At 38.6% G+C, this 6828-nt stretch overlaps 1 protein-coding gene across 2 annotated transcripts in view; it reads left to right on the top strand.

Annotated features, from left to right (window-relative positions):
• The first annotated feature begins 494 nt into the window (after window positions 1-494).
• Window positions 495-6828, top strand: part of RDX (radixin) — a 30555-nt gene continuing 24221 nt past the window's right edge. For both annotated transcript variants that reach the window (XM_081952461.1, XM_081952460.1), the window contains exon 1: window positions 495-770. The gene's annotated coding sequence lies outside the window, so the exon portion shown is untranslated. The remainder of the gene's footprint in view (window positions 771-6828) is intronic.

Raw genomic sequence — 6828 nt, 5'->3', positions numbered from 1 at the left:
AAAACCATTACCAGTAGCTTCTGCATTTCATTTTCCTTTGACCTCATTAATTAGAAATTATAAGATACATGAAAAGATGCATAAGATTTCGTGCACAAGCGTAGATAACCAAGCCTCTGTTAAGGGAGACTTTACGATTCTTTTTCTTAAAACTCGCTCTAAAACGAACGGGACCGACGCCTTGTTGTTGGCCAGCCCAAAATAAAGTCTCAAAAGGGAGCGGGGACTTGGCGCTCATCGCATCCCCTGCTTATTCAAAAATGCTAACCGGAGACCGTTACCAACACAACCGACCGCGTCGGTCCCGCATTTGATTCTGAAGCCGCTCGACCCCGCCGCCTCGTCTCTCTTTCTCTCCCCCCCCCATCCCAACTTTCCAATTCTCGTTTCCCCAGAGATACTTCGGAGAAGCAGCTTCATCCCGCCGAAGCACGCATGCTTCCCTCTCTGTCCGCGCATGCTCTGTAGCGAGACGGAGGCACCAACCGCTGTGATAGGGAGAAAAAAAAATCTCAAAGGGTGCCGCCATATTGCGGATCTGTCAGCGGACGCGGCGCTGCCGCAAATCTAGCGAGCCCCCCTGAGGGAAACAACAGCTCGCCGCCGCGGCCCTCGGAGAGTTTCCGCAACGCTGCCGGGCAAGCTGTGTAATCGACGTGTCCCGTCCGCCTTTGTCCCCCCTTTCAGGTCGACTCTAAGTCAGTTGTCGAGACCTTCGGGAGCAAAGCATCCGACGAGAGCTGGCCGCCCCCGGCGCCTCAGTTCGGCAGGTGAGGAGGCGAGTCGGAGCGGGGAGAGAAGTTAAGCGCTCGTGGTTTTTTTTTGTTTTTTTGTTTATCGTGGCGACCACTAGGCCGCTCTTCGCCTTGTCCCTACGTTTCTCTACCGCCGGTATCCCTAAAAGCCTTGGAACCAGGCGCTCTCCAGAAGTGGCGGACTGAGGGCTGTTCTCAACGCCAGCTTGCTCAGGGGGAGCTGAGGTCCCCAATCCGCTCTGGGGCAGGCGGCTTCCCGCCATGCAGGTCGCAGTGGGATGTGTAAAAAGCGGCGCTAGCTGTCTCCGGCGATTTATGAAGGACGGCGAAGCGTTGCTTTTTCCTTTGCCTACCGCGATTTCTCCTCCTCTTTACCTGACAGCGAAGCATATTCCAGAGCTTCCTTTCGCCGGATTTTCCCCCGCCCTCCCTTCCCCTTCCCCGCATTTTCCCTTTAGCCCCTCAGGTTAAAAGAAAAAAGGGGGTGTGAGCGGTTAATATGTTCGCTGCAGATTTTGCATCACTTATCCATAACTCGAATAAAGTACGGATATTCAAATCGTAGGTTTTCCTTTATTTTATTTTCACTTATTTACTTGATTTGTCAGCCGTTTACAAGATAACGGGTATAAGAATAAACATGAGTGTGAATGAAATGGGTACCTATAAATGGGGACAGTAGGACAGGGACGGTAGGCAGGATGCTGCGCTTATGCATGCCCCTTCCAGACCTCTTAGGAATGGTGCTGAGTCAATAGGAGACAGTTTAAGGTTAAAGTTATGGGGATTTGAAGATGTAACAACAGAGTCGGGCAGTGCATTCCAGGCATTGACCACTCGGTTTCTGGACAGCAACAACCACCACAGTGTTGTTCGCTCTTCGCTGGTGGTCCCCGTAAATTTAATACAATAATACAATAGTAGAGTTGGAAGGGACCTTGGAGGTCTTCTAGTCCAATCCCCTGCCTAGGCAGGAAACCCTATACTGTTTCAGACAAATAGCTATCCAACATCTTCTTAAAGACTTCCAGTGTTGGGGCATTCACAACTTCTGGAGGCAAGCTGTTCCACTGATTAATTGTTCTAACTGTTTCTTGTTTCTTATTTTCTTGCAGATAGATGTGGATTGGGGGGGGGGTACCTGAAGTTAGAAGAAATGGGCTAAATATGAATCCTATAAGGCAAGGTTAGATGGAATAAGTGCTCTGAGACATAGCAGGTTTTGCTCCTAAAAGAAGAGCTTCTGATTATTAATCGTATATGTGCTTACTTGGGAGTGTGTATTCACCATTACATCTAGTAAAGGCAGCAATTCTAGATAGCTCCATGAGGAAGCACATTGCATATTACTTCTGAATAAATACCAAAGGAGTGAAGTTGCCAGATTTCTAGCACTGAAGTTTCTATACAAGAAAGGAGTTGGGATATACAGTATCTACATCAAACAATTTTATCTGTGTTCCCATGGAAGATCTATATATTGTTTAGATACTCTTTCTTTTTTTTCATGCTGCTAGTAAAATCATAACTGGTTAATAAAAAAGAAAAGGGAGCTAAAATATTTCCCACGTATACCTTGACTAGTTGTAAATGGGGACAAGTACATTAACATATTAACAAATGTTTCAGAGTTCAAACATTCTGCGTTTACAATGCTCTCATTTCAAACTTGAAGGAAACATTTTAAAAATCTGAGAAACTTCTTTCTTACTAAAAGTATTCTGACATTTTTTTAAAGCATTCTGAAAGTGTTTCTTACCTGAAAGAGCCATGTTTTGCATTCAAAAAAGGACATTTGAACTTAGAACTTTTATGGAATGGTGAGAATGACATCAGTATATTTGGGGCAACCTATTTTGAACTTGGGAACACTTTTACGTTTTTGAGTTTGAAATGTTTCAGTTAAACTGTGTTGCATCCCTGTGGTCAACTCTGCCAAAGCTGTACTCAGTTTCCTGTCATTCACTATATTAGGAGCCAGGGAGAAGTCTAGAAGATTTGCTAACAAGAATATTGGAGAGAGAAATGTTTCTCTAGGTTCTAATTGACTTCCTTTGTCTTACTTGGTTTTACTAGATTCAGTTATTTCAATCCAGCATTAAAAAGATGAAGAGTTCTGAATTTTAAAGTAAAGGTCTAGGTTTCCACTGATCCACAGTTGTGTTTGGCTCTAGGGGATGGTGCTTATCTCCTTTTCCTAGCCAAGGAAGCAAGCCACTTCTGTGGTCATGTGGCCAGCATGATTATACACTTATCTTCCCACTGAAGTGGTACCTATTTATCTAATTGCATTTGTATGCTTTCAAACTGCTAGATTGGCAGGAACTGGGGCAAGAACAGGAACTTACCCTGTCACCTGGTGCTTGGTCTCAAATGCCAACCTTCTGTTGACCAGCCTAACATCTTAACCGCTAGGCCACCATACCCCTAATTTTTATTCCAAAGTAAATCTTAATTTTACCCCTCAATAAAACATCAGGAGTACTACAAGAATTGAATCAGGTGTCCTAATCATATAACAGATAGACACAGATGTGAAAACTATAGTTTTGCAGAATTCTACATTTACAAAATGTTAGTGCTCCATTTAGTTTGGCAAGGAGCGTCCACTTGTGGGTTCATGCTAAAACCAGAAAAAATAGTTTAATAAAGATAACCTTGTATGAAACTGTTCCAAACAGATGGCCTGTTGTGGAAAACAAACAGTATTTTATTGAAAAAATTGGTTGCAATACCTTTTGTTCAAGTCCCATTGACCTATGTGTAATATAGGCAACTTTCATAGATAATTGTATTTTAAGTCCATAATTCTTTTGTGGTTTAAGAACAGAAGAGCACCTGCAGTGGATGACAATATAGTCTGTGAAATGCATTTAAAAAATATCTCTCTTGCTTTATTTTTTGTAAAATAGTAGAAGGGGGACTTATGGGTATGAAGACTATGTTTAAACTTTCTCTTGTTCAATTCCCCTAACAAAAATCTATATTACTTCCCATATATTTTATTTCTTTGAGGGAAAGTCAAAGAAAGTGCAGATAGTAGCTCCTAGAGAGGTTATTTTTGAGGGGTGGACTTCATCACAGGAGGAATTACTTTTTCTCATGCCTGTTACTAAATGTAATGTTTAGATAATGTTGACTTCACTAATTTATTCAATATACCTTCTACTTTAGCCCGAGAATTAATTGATTTCAATCAAATGCCTACTTTAGGAAAATCACAAGGTGAAAATAAAAACAATACTCTTCACATTTGGTTCTGGCAATTGATATTCAAGGCATAGTCTTCCTAAATATGCTGATATAATGTTTTAAAACTATCCTTTGATAATTAGGTTTAAGGTCTCAGCCCAACTGACCTCATAGGGTGATTGTTACAGAAAAAATAGGAGAAGGAAGGAATATTTGGTGTGTTTGCCATCTTGAGTTATTCATAAAAAAGAACATAATTTTTAAAAAGCTAAAAAAAAAAATTAATTATACAGTCTGTGAAGAAGCGATTCCTTTACAAATATACTGAAAATACTATTCCCTTTTGGGGTGAGATAGCTTTGTATTTTAATATTAGTATGAATGAAGGATCTGTTGACTCTTTTATCATATTGATAAAATCTTGATATATGCGGGTTACTTTCTCCATCCCTGAATCCGGATTTCTAGTATGTTGACTATAAATAATAGTATAACAGATACTGTACCTGCCAGCATCCTTGTCTCTCCTGACTTTCTAATATCTATTTAAAATGTTTAAAAATGAATATATGAACAATGCTGTAAAGCAAAGTATCAGCCTCCTGATACATGAAGAATGCGTGTAAGCCATCAGTAATGACTATACCCCAATTCTTATTTTGGAAGGCTATTTTCCTTTCTAAAAAAAAAAATCCAAGGAAAACTAGTATTTATAGGAACATCCTGAGTTACATCCTGAGGTGAGGTTGAAGGTAACCTCACCTCTTCATGTACATGCTTTGTAACTAACTATTCACCGTTGCAATCTTTTTGTAGCAATCAATATAATATGCTGTAAAAATTGATCTACTAACTCAGAAAAAGTTGTGGATATCTGCCCTGAACGCCTTTGAGCCTAATAATGAAGAAAACAGGTTTTTCTTTATAAAAAACAAATTACTAATACTGTATTAACGTTAAGACAAACTCAATGGTATTGTGGTAAGGCAAATATTTTTACACAATTATTTTCAAATTTGTTCATCAATTTGTTTTAAGACATGAAATTAAGAATCTTTGTTTTTTATTGGGTTTTTTTTCACTTATTTACCCACAAAGATTGCAGTTTAGGCCCTTTGTGAATGAACTAAAATATTTGAGATGATTTATCCTAAAGTTGATCACTTTATATTTTTCATTGGATTTCATTTGATACTGAATAGATTAATCATCCAAATTTGTATATATCTTTTTGATAATCCATGAGATTTTTAACCTGTCTTTTAAAAAAATATGTTAATCCCCTCCCCCTCTTTCAGTCACATTGTAGATATATGATTCATAATTTTAACCAGTTTGTCTCCCAAAGCCTGTTCTTGTCCCATATTTAGGGATGTATGTTTAGAATATCTGAATTACTTTTTAAAAACCCTTATTCTAATTACAGATTCACACTTTTAAAGTACTCTAAAAAAATGGATATGCAGATTAATTTACACAAGTTTTATTTTTTTGTAAAAATGTGACATAGTAAATTTAACATTAATAGCATTTTGTGGTGTCTGAGAGTAGTGAGTTACTAATTCTGTTATATGGTTTATTATGATGTTGAAAATGTGTGTCATTTTAACATCTAAAAGATTGGCGTAGGACTGTGTTTTGGAATTTGGAACTCTCAGCCTTGTTTATAATTCACATTGCGGATTGCAAAACATTTTTCTAATTATGGCTTATAAGATACTTGTTTGAAGGAGAGTTGGGAATAAAATATAATGATTAATACATAATGGAAAATAAAATAAGTGCTACTCTTTGATTACATGAAGATCACATCTGGAGAATGACACTATATATTTAAAAATATCTTAATGTTTTCGGTAAACTTCATGTGATAGATAAAGGTAAAAATGATGGTCAAATGATTCTTTTTCATCTATATAAATATTGATTTTTAAGAATAAGGCATATTGAATTTTTAAACTAGGTATTTTAATATAAATTCCAAAAGTATAACTAGATGTTTTTGCCATCCAAGTTGCTAAGTATATGAGACAGCTGATCAACAAGTAGCATAACACATATTTTTGATAAGAAATCACTATAATGTACTAGGCTTGAAAATGGTGGTCAAATATTTTTTTTTGATTACAGATTAAGACTGCTTAGAGGATCTTCCCATGGTTCTGGGAACCATGTTGGTTGGGGAACAGTAATCTGAATTAAGTTAAAAACTTCCAAGAAAATGCAGGTAGTCCTCGACTTACAACCATAATTGAGCCCAAAATTTCTGTTGCTAAGTGAAACAATTTTTAATTGAGTTTTGCACCCATTTTACAAACTTTCTTACCATAAAAAAATTCTGCCTCTGCCTACCAGCATCCATCGGTATTCATCTGCGTCCTTGCAGCAAATAGCAAACAGCCTGATCAGCTTCAGAATATTATTGCAGCCTGATTCAGCACGAGCAGCTGATTGGCGGGTGGATCGGCCTCCCAGAATACCTCCAATCAGCTGTTCCAGGCTGCAGGATTGCCACAGACTATCGCAGCCTCGGTGCTTCATGATTTTGGCCTCGGTGCCTCGTGTTTTTGGCCTCCATGCATTGTGTTTTTGGCCCTTGAATGCTCCATTTTAGACCCATTCAAGGCTACACATTGCTGCCTCTCCGCGTTGCATTTTTGGCCTCCGCATGTCGCGTTTCGGCCTCCATATGCCCAATTTTTGGCCTCTGCACATTGCGTTTTTGGATAGTTCCAGGCACTGCTGCCGATCCCTGCCGCCTGGAACTGCCCGAAAACGGGAACTATGAAGCAAAAATATATGATCAAAATGCAATTGTAAAGTCCAGCTTTTTATAATTAAAACTTCTAAAAATTCAAATTCATCTTACAGTATGAAATCT

The sequence above is a fragment of the Natrix helvetica genome (assembly GCF_964273705.1).
Source record: "Natrix helvetica genome assembly, chromosome: 4".
Taxonomy (NCBI): domain Eukaryota; kingdom Metazoa; phylum Chordata; class Lepidosauria; order Squamata; family Natricidae; genus Natrix; species Natrix helvetica.
This window is presented reverse-complemented; position numbering and strand designations above follow the sequence as displayed.